Source organism: Lycium barbarum, chromosome 9 (genome assembly GCF_019175385.1).
Source record: "Lycium barbarum isolate Lr01 chromosome 9, ASM1917538v2, whole genome shotgun sequence".
NCBI lineage: Eukaryota > Viridiplantae > Streptophyta > Magnoliopsida > Solanales > Solanaceae > Lycium > Lycium barbarum.
The window spans coordinates 96,364,697-96,385,413 of NC_083345.1; the positions used below are offsets into that span (position 1 = coordinate 96,364,697).

General features: G+C 39.0%; 1 protein-coding gene across 1 annotated transcript in view; it reads left to right on the forward strand.

The window, feature by feature from the left end:
- Positions 1-2,287: 2,287 nt before the first annotated feature.
- The window catches only part of LOC132609105 (uncharacterized), a 28,112-nt gene continuing 9,682 nt past the window's right edge, over positions 2,288-20,717 (forward strand). Inside the window, exon 1 of the mRNA XM_060322961.1 lies at positions 2,288-2,460. The gene's annotated coding sequence lies outside the window, so the exon portion shown is untranslated. The remainder of the gene's footprint in view (positions 2,461-20,717) is intronic.

Genomic DNA, 20,717 nt, shown 5'->3' on the forward strand with positions numbered 1-20,717 from the left:
AAGCAAGAGTTGCATTATAAAAAATTTCTAAGAGTTCAATACATTCTTTAACATCTTCCCAATGCCTAAAAGTTAACCAATCCTCACTATCAATATTATATTTGTTGTGAACTTGTTGTATGGGAATCCTATACTCATATGCTTGTTGTAGCATAATGTAAGTGTAGTTCCACCTAGTCTCAATTTCTACTTGAATTTTCCTAGGTCTAAGGTTATTTTTCACACAAGCATTCTTAAAATCTCTAATTCTTCCCCTATTAGCATTACAAAAAAGAAACGCAACAGCATTTCTAACTTTTTGAACAGAATCATCAAAATGCATAAGACCATCTTTAACAATTAAATTTAAAATGTGACAACTACATCTTACATGAAAAATATTTCTTAGAGGAGGGTTTATTTCTCTTTTTAAAAGACCAATTGCCTTTGTATTATTAGAAGCATTATCTAAAGCAATACAAAGTGTTTTTCTATAAATGTTAAAAAATCTCATTATAGTAGACATTGAATCGGCTAAAACTTTTCCATCGTGACGACCTTTTCCTTCGTCGTATAAAAAAGCTATAATTCTTTTTTGCATAACCCAGTTGTCATCAACCCAATGACATGTAATAGCAAAAAAATCTAAATGGTTAATACTAAGACCCAAATCAGCGGTAAGACAAACATTACAATTTAAAGAATTAAATACATGGCGCAAATAAAATCTATATTTTTTAAACAAATCTATAACATCGGCTCTACAAGTACTTCTAGGAATACCCTCAAATAACGGGTTATAACAACGTTGAATGTAAGTAACAAACCCCAAACCCGAGGGAAAGGAAAATGGTAAACAATCATAAGCTACCATTTTAGCTATTTCTACGCGTTCTTTTTTCTTGTCATACTTAAAATTTCTACCGGTTCGTGGGTCTATCGTCATTTGAATCCCCCCCCCCCCCACATTTGAACCCGTTTGCTCTCCCCAAACATCCATATGTTTGGTTCTCATATGAGCATTTAGTGTACCCGTTCCACCATCCTTACCAGTTCCTTGCTTAAAACTAAATACTTGTCCACATAGGGTACATGTAATTGATTGGTTTTCCCTATCCTTAGTCATAAATTTCCAAACTTTAGCTGTTGGCTTACGAGTTCTAGGCGGTTTGTCTTGTGTATGTGATTGTGCAGGACCTGTATCTCCTATGGGATTTTCGGGGGGTTGTGTTTCATCATCATCATCATCTAAGTCTTCATTAAAAGTGTCGGTAAAATGTTGTTGCATTGCCTCATGACCTAAAAGTGGATTATTTCCACCAACATCAATACCTAAATTAGGTGTTTCTTCCACAAATGTTTCCTCATTAAGCGCACCCTAACAGTACGACTACTACTACCGGTACCACGTCTTAATCTCTTTGACATTATTAAATAGAAATAATTTAAATCACAATCAAATAAATCACAAGAAAATAAATTACAACAAATTAAATTGCTAGAATTAAATTGCGTAAATTAAATTTCGAAAAATAAATTGCTAGAATTAAATTGCGTAAATTAAATTTTGAAAAATAAATTGCTAGAATTAAATTGCGAAAATTAAAGATAGAGTTGGAACGAAGGTACCAAATTGCCGGATTAATTTCCAGGCGGCTAGAATTGCAAATCCACCAAAGCTACTTCGGATTGTTGCAAAATCACCAACTCCACCAACAATATTATAATTGCAAAATTAATAATTGAAAGTTGAAACTATAATAAGACTTTGTGGCTAATTATTGCAAAGTAACTATAATTGAGAGATTGAGATTTGAGAGAAAGATGAAGAAGAGTGAATTGAAATGAAAATGAAGAAGGGTTTATATAGGGGTGGGGGAGGGGTTAAAGTGTTAAAAAAAAAAATTGGGGGCCAAAAATTAAGAAAATGACCGTTTGGCAACGACCATTTTTGCAAATGGACCGTTGCCAACGGTCCATTACCCTTTTTTTTTTTTTTTTTTTTAAATTTTAACCGGTTTAACCGGTCCGGTTCCGGTTAAAAAAAATTTGGAACCGGTCCGGTTACCGGTTAAAACCGGTTACAATGAACCGGTTGACACCTTTACTAATCAGTAGCTTTCTTTAATTATAAAAGGATAGAGCTTTGGTTTTTGTACCTCTTTCACAAACACCGTCGTGTGGTGCTATATATAGGCTCCAAACAAAGCTATCTAAGCACGTCTCCACATCTTAACTCTATATATGGACTCCACTATCGTCTTATAATGGAATCATTCATTCATCAGACACTTCTATCCTTCTACATAAACACTAACTAATGTTTTAAAAGTTTGTTATCATGATACTAAATTCATAAGTCATCTGTACGTGAATTATTAGCCGTGATGTGTACACCACTTTGCTATTTGGAGTTCACTTGAAGAAAACTGGGAAATTCAAGTTGGGTTAAATAAGGAAAAAAATCCTGTTGTTTTTCAGGTATCTTTTTGCTGTTTTTCTTCTGTTTCTTTCTGCTGCATTACTGTTTGCTGCTAGTTTGGTGTTGTTTTTCTGCTGGTTTTGCTTTGTGCTGATTTTCTACTGGTTTACTTGTTTTTTCTGTTGGTTTACTATTTTATTTTTTTTGCTGTTTTTCTCTGCTGCTTTGCTATTTTTTTTTTTTGGGTTGCTGGTTTCAAAAAGTTTGGTGCTGTTTTTCTGCTGGTTTACCAGCTTTTTTGCTAGTTCTTCTGTTGCTTTGCTGGTTTGTTACTGAGTTGAAGTGTTTAAATTCTCAAGGTGGGAAAAAGAAGAAAAACAAATGCTTTTAGGCAATTCTGAGTACTTTTCATTACAATTAACAAACATACAAGACGTGTTTAATACAAGATGTTCAAAGCGAGTGTGATACAACATAAAACGATTACTTGTAGCTCCCATATTTCATTTTTAAGATTCAAAATATCTCCCATATTTCATTTTTACTCGTGGCTCGTTTGGATATGAAATTAGTTATTAATCTGGATTTGTTTGTAGACGCTCCAGGGGTCAGGAAGTACCTCAAGATGAAGTTGTCACGACCCAGCTAGGGGCCGCGACGGGTACCCGGGGCTAACCACCGAGCACCGCTCGTACTATTACTTCTTAGACTCATTCAACAATCATTTATCGATTTCATGCTCATTTTACAAAAGAAACTGTTTTTCATTACAAAACATAATGCTTTTGTACAATAACGTATATCAATATATCTACACAATATCCACGTCGTGAAACCACATAACCCACACTGAGTATCTACGAGCCTCTACTGGATTACACATACAACTGTACACAAAAGATTCATCATAAGCACCTCCGGAACAGGGGAGTGCTTTCAGTCAGCTAACAACTTCTAAGAGTCCGGAGCAAGATCACCTCCCTGTCTACCTGTGGGCATGAACACAGCGTCCAAATAAAACGGACGTCAGTACGAACATTGTACTGAGTATGTAAGGCAGGAATGAAATGAACAATGTCATAGAAGCATCATGCATCATAAGAAAAGATATAACCTGTTTGAATGTTATAAGCAACATACTTTTTACATATATCATATTTTACATCATCATAGTATATGTTTTGTCATATCCCATATATCATCACATTCATCATCACATACATCATCACATACTTCATCACGTACATCGTCACATCGTACTCCGCATCATTACCCGCGTCCGGGTAATCCTCATATGCCGCCCACTAGTGGTGATCATGCCCGACCCTCTAGTTTCGGTGTAAACATAGCAGCCCGCATTAGCGGTGACATGCCCGTCCATATAGGCGCGGTGGAATCATACGCAGCCCGCATTCGCGGTGACATGCCCGACCAAATAGGCACGGTGGGATCTTATCATCACAAAATCAATCATAACACATCACTATTACACATCTCGTAACATAGCATCATCTTATCATTTCTTGGCATCTTATACATGTCATCATCGTATTACAAACTAGCATTGTCAATCATCTTATAGACATATAATATATTAGCATTAAGAGCATACGTTAAGCTTTAAGGGCAACCATACTATGTCGGGGTGACGTAAGGTCGTGAACCCCCGATTATATTATGAACGTTTATGAGTATCGTGCCTCGCCTTGAAGGAAATAGAGCATAAGGCGAGTGTTAACAAAGATAACATCATTAGCCTTATAGGAACATCATGCCACAATTTCTTGAATCGCTATACTCTAGCTCATTATCATCACCATCATATTCATATGTAATTCAATATATTGGAGGACTCATAGGCTTCGTTTTGTAGAAGGATTATATAAGACTTGAAGGATTCATACCTTTTGAAAGAAAAGATAAGCATCACATACCTTTGTCGTTTAACTATGCTATCGTTTGCTTGATTTCCTTTGATGTCACGTCTCTACCTTCAAGAGAGAATTTGTACCATTGTTAGTCAATCGACGAGAAGAACGCGCTACTATTTCTAGGGAAAATTGGGCAGCATTTCCTTTGTTTCTACTACTTTTCCCATGTTTAATTTCAACTACCAAACATTCACAACATCGTATCAACAATCGTCATTTATCTACATTTACCACATTCCACCATTTTTCTCCAATTTCTCCACATTTATGGGTTTTAGCTCATCATCACATTTTCTCATACATCACACCTATTTCATGGTCTACACGTCATTTATGGCATATTTATACTCCCAACTCATCAACATTCATAATTCAATCCAACTATCATTCAACTATGACACTATTCACATTTTATGACCCATTTACTACACTCTTCTATAATCCAAGTATTTCAACGTATAAATACTTCAATCATCATGAGAAAGTCATAAAACTTACCTTAGATGTGGTAGGAACGAGCCTTGAGTAGCAATACTCTTCTATACCAAAAACCCTACTTCACTTCCTTTGCAATTTCTTGGTGTAGATGAACTTTGATGAGTTTCACACTCTTGATTTCATAGATTTAGTGTTGTTGATCTTGATTTTCCTTTGATTCTCTTGTGGATGAATATTAGAGAGTATTCTAGATGTTTCTTGAAGTGTGGAGTGAAAATGAAATGAATGGAATGAAAAAGGGTCCCTTATACTTAACTTAAAATCTGATTTTTATGAACAGTAGTCGAAATGCACAGTGGACGTAAACCCAATTTACAGGCCGTATTCTGGTTTACGGTCCGTCTTTCACGACCGTATTTAAGCATAACAGAACCAGAAAGGTTTGCTGGAGGTCATGGTGGTTTAAGGTCACAGTTTACGGACCGTATTTCGATTTACGGTCCGTATTCTGAGTCGTATTTAACCATTTAGACATTTGGCAGAAAGTTGAAGTTTTGGAGTGTTGAACGACGATAGCAGTTTACGGTCCGTAAACCAGTTTACGGGCCGTATTCTATTTTACGACCAACTAGGCCGAACTGCAAATCTGGAACTTTCGCATTTTCAAAACTCGTAAGTAGTCATCCCCTTCTTAGTAAAACATCGTACACTCATACTCTTCGTTGGTCTATTCATTGTACGTTCACAGAGAAATTTTCGAGGTGTAACATTCTCCCCCCTTTTTGGGACATTCTTCCTCGAATGTTAATTCAGCGAGGATTCTAGAAAGAAAATTGCCCGAGTTTCCTTTATAATATGGCACTACCATCCTGTCACAACAACCCATACTATCACATCACTGCTTCGCAGGGCCATAACACAATAAAATTCTGAGAAATGATGGGAGTAGGGGTGTTCAGATACTTTAATTGTTACACTTCATTTAATGCATGCATACCTTACGTTGTTGGCGTTTCACTTTGAATTTCTCCCGGGTGTTGGAATAAATACGGGTATTTGGATTTCATCTTTTCTTACGCTTCCCAAGTCATTTCTTCCCTGTTGTTATTTCGCCACAACACTTTGACTGAAGCTACTTCTTTATTTCGAAGTCTTCGCACTTGCCTGTCCAGAATGGCCATAGGCACTTCTTCGTAGGTTAGCTTTTCTTTCACTTGAACGTCGTCAATTGGAACAATCTTCGTAGGATCTCCAACACACTTACGGAGCATCGAAACATGGAAGACTGGATAAAATGATTCAAGTTCTGAAGGCAAGTCCAATTCATAAGCTACACAACCCACCTTACAGATAATTTTATAGGGTCCAACGTACCTTGGACTTAACTTCCCTTTCTTGCCAAAACTCATCACCCCTTTCATTGGCGATACTTTCAGAAATACCCAATCATTAACCTGGAACTCCAAGTCTCGTCGGCAGTTGTCCGCATAAGACTTTTGGCGACTTTGGGCTGTTAACAATCGATCTCGGATCACCTTAACTTTTTTGACAGCTTGTTGAATCAATTTGGGGCCTATTAATTGTGCTTCTCCTGTTTCAAACCACCCAATTGGAGACCTACACTTCCTTCCATACAAAGCTTCATACGGAGCCATTTGAATACCGGAATGATAGCTATTGTTGTATGCAAATTCAATAAGGGGTAGATGCCATCCCAACTACCATCAAAATCCAGCACACACGCTCGTAGCATATCCTCCAAGGTCTGAATAGTACGCTCGGCTTGTCCATCGGTCTGCGGATGGAACGCCGTGCTAAGCTTGACTTGAGTACCAAGACCTTCTTGAAAGGACTTCCAGAACTTGGCTGTAAACTGTGCCCCTCTGTCTGTAATAACAGATAATGGAATTCCATGAAGTCGCACAATTTCTTTTAAATACAACCTAGCATAATCTTCCGCTGAATACGTGGTTCTTACTGGAAGAAAATGAGCTGCTTTTATGAGTCCGTCCACGATCACCCATATAGAATCATGTTTCCCTCGTGAACGGGGTAATCCCACAATAAAATCCATATTAATCACTTCCCATTTCCATATAGGAATTTCCATCGCTTATAATAAGCCCCCTGGCTTCTGATGTTCGGCTTTTACTTGTTGGAAATTTGGACATTGTGCTACAAATTCTTCTATGTCCCTCTTCATGCCATCCCACCAATATATCAATTTGAGATCATGATACATTTTGGTCGCACCTGGATGAATGGAATACCGAGAATAATGTGCTTCCTCTAGAATTCGCTGGCACAATTCTGCCACATTCGCCACACATAGTCTGCCTCGGTACCTAAGAATTCCATCAATAGAAACTTCAAATGGAAACTTCTCCTTTTCATGAGATAGGTCTCTGTAATGGCACAATTGGGAGTCTTCATATTGTCGCCCCTTCACTTCTACATTCAAAGATGAAACTGCAGGATCGTTAATGCTGACCCTCGCACTACCTGAATCGACTACACGTACTCCAAGATTATCTAATTGATGGAGCTCACGAATCATTTATTTCCTTTCTGAAGGAACTCCACATAGACTACCCATGGATCGGCGGCTAAGCGCGTCGGTTACTACATTCGCTTTTCCGGGGTGGTACAAAATGTTCACATCATAATCTTTCAGCAATTCTAACCACCGCCTCGGCTGTAGGTTCAACTCCTTCTGCTTGAAAATATGTTGGAGAATCTTGTGATCTGTATAGATATCGACGTGCACACCATACAAATAATGTCTCCATATCTTCAACGCATGAATCACTGCAGCCAATTCAAGATCATAAGTCGGATAATTCTTTTCATGTTTCCGCAGTTGTCTCGAAGTATATGCAATAACTCTCCCATGTTGCATCAATACGCATCCTAATCCCACTCCGGAAGAATCACAATACACAACATAGCCATCTGGCCCTTCTGGAAGTGTTAAAACTGGAGCTGAGGTCAATCGGTCTTTCAACTCTTGAAAACCACGCTCACAAGCATCGTTCCACTGAAATTTTGCTGACTTCTGGGTTAGCTTCGTCAATGGGGCTGAAATAGACAAGAAACCCTCTACGAACCTTCTGTAATAACCTGCCAACCCCAGAAAACTACGGACTTCTGTAGGTGTCGTAGGCCTTGGCCAAGTCTTCACAGCCTCAATTTTCTGAGTATCGACTCGAATACCATCATTTGAAATGACATGGCCCAGAAATGTTACAGAATTCAACCAGAACTCACACTTTGAAAATTTCGCATATAATTCCCGGGCTCGAAGAATGCCAAGAACAATTCGCAAATGATCTGCATGTTCTGATTCAGTGCGAGGATATACCATAATATCATCAATAAATACTATCACAAATAAGTCCAAGAGAGGCCTGAATACATTGTTCATCAAGTTCATAAACATGGTTGGAGCATTAGTCAATCGAAATGACATCACTCGGAATTCATAGTGGCCATATCTCGTTCTGAAAGCCGTTTTGGGAATATCCGCTTCTCTAACTCTTACTTGATGATAACCCAACCTCAAGTAGATTTTTGAAAACCACTTGGCACCTTGCAGCTGATCAAACAAGTCATCAATCCTCGGGAGAGGATATTTGTTCTTTATCGTCACCTTGTTCAGCTGTCTGTAATCAATGCACATTCGTAGGGATCCGTCTTTCTTTCTCACGAACAAGACTGGTGCTCCCCACGGTGAGGAACTGGGTCTAATAAACCCCTTGTCAAGCAAGTCTTTCAACTGTGCCTTTAGCTCTTTCAATTCTGCCGGAGCCATTCGATAAGGAGGAATAGAAATGGGCTCGGTGTCCGGCAACACATCAATGGCGAAATCAATTTCTCTTTCTGGGGGAAGACCTGGGAGTTCATCTGGAAATACATCTGGAAATCCATTCACCACCGGAACAGACTGAAATGTTGGCAACTTTGCTTCTGTGTCATGCACCCGAACTAGATGATAAATATAGCCTTTCGCTATCATCTTCCTCGCCTTAAGGTAGGAAATAAATCGAACTTTTGGGGATGCCGTGTTACCCTTCCATTCAAGTACGGGCTCTCCCGGGAATTGAAATCGTACCACTTTTGTGCGGCAATCAACATTTGCATAACACGAGGCCAACTAATCCATACCCATGATTACATCGAAATCTATCATTTTCAGCTCAATCAAATTAGCTTTGGTCTGACGATCACATATCACAATGACACAATTTTTGTACACTTGCCTTGCTATCACGGGATCACTAATCGAAGTGAGTACCTCAAAAGGTTTACTTGACTCGGGTTTCACCCCAATACAACCAGCAACATATGGAGTAATATAAGAGAATGTAGAACCGGGATCTATCAATGCATACACATCACGGGAGAATATAGACAATATACCTGTAACCACATCCGGGGAGGACTCGAGACCCTGTCGTCCGGCTAAAGAATATACGCGGGGCTGGGTGGCACCTGAAGTAGATGCTGCCCCTCTGCTTCTACCTCGGCCTGCTGACACCTGGGGAGCCTGCCCTACCGGGCGTGCTAACGAGGAACCAGCTGCTGAGCCTGTAGGCTGAACCCCACCTCTACCATACCGTGAGGGACAATCTCGCATCATATGCCCAGTCTGCCCACAAACATAACAGGCATCTGTGTCCTGGCGACATGGCCCTGAGTGTAATTTGCGGCACCGACTACATCGTGGAACTGGGGGTCTCCCTTGACTATAATCACCCTCAAACTGGGAACCTGAAGCCCTCGAGCTCTGACCCTGTCCTGAGCGAAAGGAGCGGTCAAATCTTCTATCTGGAAATCTGAGAGGTGCGCTAGTCGCCATCTGGCCTGACTGCCTAGAATAATTCTGCCTCGATCCCCCTCTGTACTCGCTGTTCGCTCCCATAGATCTAGCCCTTTTGCTTTGCCTCCTGTCCATATCACGATCACTCCTCGATGGTTGTTGTCGCCCCTCTAAGTTCTGGGCATGGGCCTGTATACGGGAAATGTCCATCCCATTTTGCAATGAAGCCGTCAAACAATCTTTGAATAAATGTGGTCCCAAACCACTCACAAATCTGTGAACACGATCTCCCATGTCAGCCACCATAGCCCGGGCGTACCTGACCAAAGAATTAAATTGCATACTATACTCCCGGGCACTCATACTTCCTTGCTTCAAATTTAGAAATCTATCCGCCCTAGCTCGGCGAATCTCGGGTGGTAAATAGTGATGAATAAAAGCATCCACAAATTCCTGCCATATGGGTGGAGGCGCATTCTCTCCTCTTGATAATACCCAATTATTATACCATAAGACTGCCACATCCCGGAGTCTATAAAAGGCCAACTCCACGGATTCAGTCTCGGAGGCATGAATAATCTTTAAAGTCCTCAACATCTCATCGATAAAGCCTTGCGGATCCTCGTCCGGCTTTGACCTAAAGAACTCCGGAGGGTTTAAAGTCATGAAATCACGGGCTCTAGTACTGGCTGATCGATCACTCGGGCCCGCATTTTGCCGCTGTGCCTGGGGGGCAACCAACTGTGTCAATAACTGAATGGCCTCGGTCATTTGTTGACCCGAAGCAACCGGCGGAGGAATTGGAGCTGGAGCTCCTCCTTGCTCTTCCACATTAGGCGGGGTAGAGGAAGTGCTAGATGGAGTCTAATTTTGTGACTTGCCTTCTCCAATGTTCACCGGAGGCTCTCTTTCGACCCGCCTCTTTGTCGTAGTCTTACCCTTCTAGGCGGCTATAGCTTTTCCCTTGGGCGGCATTCTGAAATCACAACACACTATTAGGGAGGATAAAATCTTATACACGGCTCTATCGCACGATCTCAGGAGAAGAAAGATGATCATTTTTCCTAAATGCCCCGTAGCCTCTTGTTTATTGATGTGGCGCGCAACACACCATAAACAAGACTCTACTAGACACGGCTCATAGACACTTCCTAGGACGAACTGCTCTGATACCACTTCTGTCACGACCCAGCAAGGGGCCGCGATGGGTTCCCGAGGCTAACCACCGAGCACCGCTCGTACTATTACATCTTAGACTCATTTAATAATCATTTATCGATTTCATGCTCATTTTACAAAAGAAACTGCTTTTCATTACAAAACATAATGCTTTTGTACAATAACGTATATCAATATATTTACACAATATCAACGTCGTGAAACCACAAAACCCACATTGAGTATCTACGAGCCTCTACTGGATTACACATACAACTGTACACAAAAGATTCATCATAAGCAACTCCGGAACAGGGGAGTGCTTTCAGTCAGCTAACAACTTCTAAGAGTCCGGAGCAAGATCTCCTCCCTGTCTACCTGTGGGCATGAACACAGCGTCCAAATAAAACGGACGTCAGTACGAACATTGTACTGAGTATGTAAGGCAGGAATGAAATGAACAATGTCATAGAAGCATCATGAATCATAAGAAAAGATATAACCTGTTTGAATGTTATAAGCAACATACTTTTTACATATATCATATTTTACATCATTATAGTATATGTTTTGTCATATCCCATATATCATCACATTCATCATCACATACATCATCACATACTTCATCACGTACATCCTCACATCGTACTCCGCATCATTACCCGCGTCCGGGTAATCCTCATATGCCGCCCACTAGTGGTGATCATGCCCGACCCTCTAGTTTCGGTGTAAACATAGCAGCCCGCATTAGCGGTGACATGCCCGTCCATATAGGCGCGGTGGAATCATACGCAGCCCGCATTCGCGGTGACATGCCCGACCAAATAGGCACGGTGGGATCTTATCATCACAAAATCAATCATACCACATCACTATTACACATCTCATAACATAGCATCATCTTATCATTTCTTGGCATCTTATACATGTCATCATCGTATTACAAACTAGCATTGGTAATCATCTTATAGACATATCATATATTAGCATTAAGAGCATACGTTAAGCTTTAAGGGCAACCACACTATGTCGGGGTGACGTAAGGTCGTGAACCCCCGATTATATTATGAACGTTTATGAGTATCGTGCCTCGCCTTGAAGGAAATAGAGCATAAGACGAGTGTTAACAAAGATAACATCATTAGCCTTATAGGAACATCATGCCACAATTTCTTGAATCGCTATACTCTAGCTCATTATCATCACCATCATTTTCATATGTAATTCAATATATTGGAGGACTCATAGGCTTCGTTTTGTAGAAGGATAATATAAGACTTGAAGGATTCATGCCTTTTGAAAGAAAAGATAAGCCTCACATACCTTTGTCGTTTAACTATGCTATCGTTTGCTTGATTTCCTTTAATGTCACGTCTCTACCTTCAAGAGAGAATTTGTACCATTGTTAGTCAATCGACGAGAAGAACGTGCTACTATTTCTAGGGAAAATTGGGCAGCATTTCCTTTGTTTCTACTACTTTTCCCATGTTTCATTTCAACTACCAAACATTCACAATATCGTATCAACAATCGTCATTTATCTACATTTACCACATTCCACCATTTTTCTCCAATTTCTCCACATTTATGGGTTTTAGCTCATCATCACATTTTCTCATACATCACACGTATTTCATGGTCTACACGTCATTTGTGGCATATTTATACTCCCAACTCATCAACATTCATAATTCAATCCAACTATCATTCAACTATGGCACTATTGACATTTTATGACCCATTTACTACACTCTTCTATAATCCAAGTGTTTCAACGTATAAATACTTCAATCATCATGAGAAAGTCATAAAACTTACCTTAGATGTGGTAGGAACGAGCCTTGAGTAGCAATACTCTTCTATACCAAAAACCCTACTTCACTTCCTTTGCAATTTCTTGGTGTAGATGAACTTTGATGAGTTTCACACTCTTGATTTCATAGATTTAGTGTTGTTGATCTTGATTTTCCTTTGATTCTCTTGTGGATGAATATTAGAGAGTATTCTAGATGTTTCTTGAAGTGTGGAGTGAAAATGAAATGAATGGAATGAAAAAGGGTCCCTTATACTTAACTTAAAATCTGATTTTTATGAACAGTAGTCGAAATGCACAGTGGACGTAAACCCAATTTACAGGCCGTATTCTGGTTTACGGTCCGTCTTTCACGACCGTATTTAAGCATAACAGAACCAGAAAGGTTTGCTGGAGGTCATGGTGGTTTACGATCACAGTTTACGGGCCGTATTTCGATTTACGGGCCGTATTCTGAGTCGTATTTAACCATTTAGACATTTGGCAGAAAGTTGAAGTTTTGGAGTGTTGAAAGACGATAGCAGTTTGCAGTCCGTAAACCACTTTACGGGCCGTATTCTATTTTACGACCAACTGGGCCGAAGTGCAAATCTGTAACTTTCGCATTTTCAAAACTCGTAAGTAGTCATCCCCTTCTTAGTAAAACATCGTACACTCATACTCTTCGTTGGTCTATTCATTGTACGTTCACTGAGAAATTTCCGAGGTGTAACAGAAGTCTTCAAGATTACTCACACGACAAAGGCGAAGAACGCCGATGGTACGGACCAATGGATTGAGCCTAGGGCTCAGCAAACCTATGTAAGTCACTAACTAACAATAATAACTACTTTTGTTTTAACTAAATTTACCTACTATCATTGTATCCTTCAATTTCAGACCGAGTTTTAACAACACAAGTTGGAATATTGTGCCAGTCAGCCAGCCGGGACGTCGATGACCAACGAGATAATTGATCAGCAGTGGATGGAGAAGGTAGCTCCCCCGACAAGGTATGGGACAGTTTATGGGATGCCTAATCGAGCATGTCGTCAATTTCCGTCGTTCCTTCGAGGTGTAGGTGCTACTTTTGAAGGGGCAGTGGATCCTAAAGAGTACCAAGAAATGAAGCAGAAAGTTACTCAACTAAAAAGTACACTTAGTGCCACGGAGGCAAGGATGTTGCATATGCAGGCCCAAATAGACAGCTTACTCAATTCGGACCCTTCTAATATTCCCCCGTGTCCCGGGGATGCTCGTAGGTCACAGCCCAGTAGACGACGTAGGTCACAGGCCAACGTAGTTCATGCTCTTGTTGATGAGGATAGTGGGGAGGAATCAGATCATATCTCTAACACCCAACGTTGACTTTTTTGATTCGTATACTTTTGGATTGTAATATTGCTATGTTTTCTTGGATATGTATATGATATTTGATTATAGTTTTTAATTCAAATTAGATGTACTTTTGAAGGTGAATTTGATTGTAGAATGTGTAGTTTATGATTGTAGAAGTACTTTGATGAATTGGACGTGTTCATGAATTGCGTTGTTGATTTGGTCGATGAATGAGATTGACAGGTGGGCTGCTGTAAAAGCAACTGAATGCTGGAAATATATTTCCAGATTTTCGACCTCATGAGGTCGAAATCCACTTAGATATTGATAATTTTTGACCTCATGAGGTCGAAATTGTACCCAGAAATTTAAATTTCTACCGCATGAGGTCGAAATCTGGGCAACATTTTGAATTTCGACCTCATGAGGTCGAAATCTGGCAACAATATTGCCAAATTTCGACCTCATGCGGTAGAAATTCTGAAAATAATTTTTTTATTATTTTTATATTCTATCATATTTCGACCACAAGAGGTCGAAAACTTTAAATAATATTTATATAAAATAATATTTTCGACTGCATGCGATCGAAATTTTATATTAAAATTTAAATAAAAATAACTTTTTCGACCTCATGTGGTCGAAAACTTTATATTCGTAATTTAGGTAGAAAACAATTTTCGACCGCGTGTGGTCGAAAATTTTCGACCATGGGAGGTCGAAAAAAAATTCACCCTACCTATTAGCGACCGTGCCTTGAGGTCGAAAATTGGCGTTTTTCGACCATGTGTGGTCGAAAATTCTGGTCGAAATTCACTATTTTTTTAGTAGTGTGTCTTGTTTTGAAAATTATAAAATCGGTATTTCAAGGAGACTTACATGTAGATATCCTTTGGACAACAATTAATTTACCGACATACATAGTTATTTTCGGCAGAGTTGATTCCATCGTGTTTTTTTCTTAATTAGAAATCCTTAATTACCAATGGTGTTCCGTCGGTTTTTTCCCCTTGGCAAAACATATTTTTTCAATAGTGATATAAAAATGCTTTTACACTTGATCACGCCAACTCTAGTCCTAAAAAGGATAAGTGGCCGCTGCAAATATAATCTGGTCTATAAGTCCGGAGTCAAATCCCACAGAGAACTAACGTTAGCTATAACTGTTTAATATCACTAATTACAAGTTCGAACAATTTTATGAATTATAACGATTAATATTTATATTTTAAACTACTTAACTAATAAATAATAAGGTATTAAAATTATCAACTAAAGAGGATGAAATTGAAAACAAGATTAAGGAGGCCTAGGCTTATGATTTCCCTAATTACCAGAACCATTCTCGCTATGTTATCTATAATCTCGCTGAGTTATTCTCTACTGATCGTGAGAACTCAATTTATAGTAATTCTCTCTCGAGCAATCATAATAATTTACTAGACATATTCTCTCGAACTACCCTAGCTAGTAATTTACTAGACATATTCTCTCGAACTACCCTAGCTAGTAATTTCTCACCGCTCACTATGACCACGTCAAAGCTTTGTTATCTCTAATCCCACTTTTAAACCCGCCGTATTAATCTCTCATATACCTAAGGAGTGACATCGTTCAACAACTACCTAAATATGCATTCTCTCTCGAGCAACACATAATAAATAGGAACAACTAATCGATCGCCATTCAATCAACTGAAATAAGCACGTAGTTAAACAAGTAGAAAATCCAACCGCTCAATTATATAAAAACGTAACAAGAACTCATCCTACAAAAGGTTCCATCAAAACCCTAGATAGAAAATTAGTTACTCATAAAAGTATGTTAAAACACAATAAAATTCATAACCAACAATGGAAGATAGGAAGAAGAAGGGAAAACTCGTTGCCGAATCTTTCCCGTAATTGCTCCACGGAGGGTCCAAAAGTGTTGTTGCCGCGTGCTGCTATCGTCCCCTCGAAAAACTGCTCGAAAAATAATATGGGCTCCTCTCCATTTCCCTTCTCTCCATTTTCCCCAAGTTCTAGCTTAGATTAGAGACAAATGGCATGGGTTAGAATTAATGGCTAAGATTTAATTGATTCAAACAAGGCCCTAACCATGATTACATAATTAATAAATTATCCACAAATATATTAGAATATTGTCTCTCTCTTCCAATTTTAATATTCCATCTTTTTTTCAATCATGACAACTCTTTAATGGTGATATTTTCCAGAATATAGACAACTCTTTCAGAAATATACAATTACCAATTGAATAATGGGGTCTATATTATGTAAATTAGTAAGTATCATAATTGAAAAAAAAAATGGAAAATGTTACCAATTGAATAATGGGTCTATTAGGGAAAAAAAATTAAGTAGCAAAAAATAATCGTATAAATTAGAAAAAATATTTTACTAGGTAGGAAAAGTAAATAGGAAGAGAGAGAAAAATACTCTAATATATTTATGGATAATTTATTAATTATGTACTCATGGTTAGGGTCTTGTTGTAGTCAATTAAATCTTAGTCATTAATTCTAATTCATACCATGTGTCTCTAATCCAAGATAGAACTTGGGGAAAATGGAGAGAAGGGAAATGGAGAGGAGCCCAATCCATAACTTGTTTATGTAGGGTATAAATCAGCTCTGGACAATTCTGCCCCTGTCCCAATTATGCTGGGCTTCAGATTTTCTCGCGAGCACGTGGTTCGATTGCTACGGAATTAGAATACTTCTGGTTCAGTCAAATGAGTAACCTGATGCAAAGCCATACACCTTGCTCCTTTTTTTAAAAAAAAAAAAAAACTTTAACGTGGGACCATTGTTTTAAAAGGCAGTGTCAGGACTCGCCCCGGGGCTCGCCTCGGGGCAGGGCAGTGGCAAAACGCCCTGGGGCTAATGTGCGGGGCTTAGTTCCTATGAGGCTTACGCCCTAAGCGCCCAACCGTACGCCCTAAACACGCCTAACGCCCAACGCCCAGGGCTCGCCTAACAGTTCTTACACAAATTATATTTTAAATTCCTTAATTAAAATCATTCACCCTCATAATTGTTTAACAAAATAATGATACTTAATAGTTTTTCATCTATAGAAATAGAAGATTGGGTGTAACTCATATAATAAGTCGTAGTATTGGATATTTACTATTTGAGAACGTCGTGAGGGTGAATATCACTTATTTTTTTAAAAAAAAACACAGCGAATTGTACATTTTCACTTGTCATTGGTCATAAGTCCTATGTATCAGAATTATCATATAATTTTATTTTTTGTTCGTGAAAAAGTTATGTTTTAATTGTAATATTGTTAAATTTTATTGATTATTTGCTTATAGGGAGATAAAATGAATAGTATGATAGTAATAGTGTTTTAAGAAACTGTGTTTTTTTCCGTGTTTGAAAGTTAAAATGTTAGAATTGTTTTGCATTTCATAATAGCTTTTATTTCGTTGTATTGTTTATACTTGTAAAATTATGTTATATATAATTACAAGTTATAAGCGGTGTATAATGGGCTTTGATCATTTTTTTGTGAGGATCAAGCGCGCGCGCGCGCTCACACACACACATACAAATATATATTTATTTTAAGAAATACTAAAAATTAAATACCCATGGGGCTTACGCCCGGTGCCTCGAGGCTTACGCCTCGTCGAGGCGTATGTAAAACGTCCCGCCTTACGCCCCCGCCTTTTAATAAAACATTGCGTGGGACATAATGATCTAAAAACAATCTTCTCAAGCCTTTCCTTCTTTGAAGTCTATAATCCATAATTGACAAAAAGACAATTGTGATTCCTCTAGCTAGGTGCTGCTCTTGAAGTGCATCCTTTTTAAGTGCATAAACTTAACCATTTTAATTGCAATTTAATTTCCCACTTACATCAGTAGCTCGCGATGGTGCACGACTTTTCCTTACTCCACTGTTTTGTGTGAGGATTGAAGTTCCTGGCTTGTGTAAACTGCTCGCGAGGCGAGGACGCGAGACGAGCTCGGTTCTTTTTCGATCTTTGTTTTCTTCTCAGAACTTGCACCAAATTATATCTTTTCGATCCGTTTTCATCCAACATACTTCCTACACATATGAGACACGTAATAAGCTCAAAACGTCCCAATAATCATGTAAACCACGCACTTATAATCAAAGTATGAGGCGATAATAAACTCGAAACATAGATTTTTAGCCGAATATCAAGACTAACGATACTTGTAAATTAAACCTTTATGATATTATGTAATGAAATTCAAGTAGTATACACAAAGTGGAAAATAAAATACAATGTGCCACGAGGAGAACTGATTAGTAAAATGTTTTAGAAGGAAGTTTAAAATGCATATTATATTGTTGAATGGAATGATGAGAAAGATCACAATAAAGGAGAAATAATAAATAGGAAAGTTCTAGATTTAGGACTTTTATAATTAACTAGGAGCCCGTTTGGATTGGCTTATAAGTTGGCTTATAAGCTGTTTTCAGCTTTTTTGAGTGTTTGGCTGGCCAGCTTAAAGTCATTTTATGCTTAAAATAAGCTCAAAAAAATAATTGGACCCATTTGACTTAGTTTATCTAAAGCAGCTTATAAGCTGAAAACAGCTTATAAGCCAAAAAAAATAAGTTGGACTACCCCAACTTATTTTTTTCAGCTTATAAGCTGCAAACAGCTTTAAGCTGTAAGCCAATCCAAACGGGCTCTAGGTGTGAAAGTAAGGAGGGGTTGCGTCTTGTGTTGCTTCAATTATTTAGTGGCTCTAGGTTATAGTTAGGGCACAAGTCAAATGATATAATATATGGTCATATAAGGTCTTTTGTTAGTGAATGGATTTTTACTATTTTAGAGCAAGATTGAAATGAAACAATCACTATCAGAAATTGACAAGTGATGCAGGTCGGTTATAGCTGAACGGAGTATACGCGTACTTCTCTTTGAGACATATCCACAATTTAAGTCTAATGAATTCAACATTTTTTTTTTAGGGTAACTTATTGTAATTTTCAAATTATAAGTTTAGACATTAATATTTGATGAAGTAGTAGTAGTAGTTTTCACATATATAAATATATTATGTCTCATAAATACTAAATTCAGTTGAATTCATAGATGATATATGTTCCATCCACCTCTCTACCGGTGGCAAAGACCGCCTTTAGAAAGGGGAATCATTGGATATTATCGCTATGCCAACTATTTTTTTCTCCATATCGGGCGACTCTCATTCGATTGGAATCTGGAGAAGCGTTCTCAGCGGCGGACCAGCCCCAAGTCTCCTGGAAGGGGGTGCCAGAGAGGGTGAGAGTCCCGTTGTGCCCCTCCAATCCATTCATTTTTATCTTTTTTGAAAGGAGGTTTATGTATAACTTCCTTGAGATACACAATTAAGGGTTGAAAGGTCTATGTTCTGTCGGACGAATCACGTGGCTCGTGCCATGGCATAGCCAACACACATACAGGCACGATGCAAACGCCAAGTTTGATGGCAACGTGCGTTAAGAATACGGCCCAGACTTATGACATGTCAAAGGAAAAGCCAATGATTTGCCGATAGATACAATAAGCTGACACCGTTAATGAAGCAAATATTTTTACAGGACAATAAATATAGTTTTCGAACTAATATAGTTCTAGACTCGAGAAATCTTAGTAGCTCAATTGGTTGGTTACCTGAACTTTCACCTTGTTACGTTGGTGAGGGTCCGATCCCCCACCTTGTAATCCTCTTCCCCGTTTCCTCGTCTCCCCCTCCCCCCTCTCCCAAAACAAAACAAAAAATTTCTAGACTCAAACTCGCACGAAGATTCTAAATAATATGTGAAAATAGAATCATCGACAAGATGTTTATCAGAGAGATTTTCTTATGGGATACAATCGAAGGGCTCATAAAATGCAAAACTTGAGAAGTAAGGGAATATCGATGGCCTTTGTTGAACGGAGAGCGAACGGACGACAAGTGACTTTGATCTCACGCTGGCCTTTACTTCGGCTACTAATAAGGGGGTTGGGGTTTGACAAAAAGAGACTGGGGCTTCGTTTAGCTGCCTATGTAGTAAGAAAAACGCTGAGTTTGCCGTTGAATAGCCATAGTGAGTTCATCACCAGTGGCATAAGCAGAGGAGGCATATGGGGTGGGGAGAAAGGCAATTTACCTGACTTCTTACAATTCCAGTTGAACCCGCAACAAAGCCAGCGTTGCTTTCGTGGGATCAACTGCTCGTTTTCGATATAGAACTGGATAATCAAAAACTGCGACTTGTTTTTTTTTGAATTGAGCGAGATGATATGCTGAAACAGGTGCTAGCTTGAAAACCGCCGCAGAACGAAGCAAGGCTGTCGGTTGAGGCCTCTCCGGGCTTTCATAAAGCAGTCTCTCAACAATCAGTATTTCTTATGAATAGTAGGGCACTGAGGGAGAACTTATCGACGACAAAAAAGACGAGGTTTCTGTTGGAGGGTCCCTGACGCCCCGAGTCAAATGGAATTGAAAAGACTTTTTTGATATTTCAAGGTGGCATCTCGAAAGTGCCGCTAGTCGGTTTAATCATGGAACGTCCAAAAAGCCTGGTCAAATGCGAACATTATTATTAGAAAAAGATGCCCTAGAACATGTTATTGAATTGAGTGAGAGGTCCCTTTCTTTCCTACTACTGAACCCGGAAATTGCGTAGATTGCTTTGCTTGGGATTCCCTAAGTAACCAAACCAATCCCTGTCATTTCACACGGAAAATGGTCTGTTTTGAGCGTTTGAAGTGGACGAACAATCAGCGTATGTAATCGAGTTTCATGCCATCATGTCTTTCTGCCCAGCAGCGCTGGAAACCGCTTTCATGCGTCTTGGTTGTTGGTGGAGAAGAAAA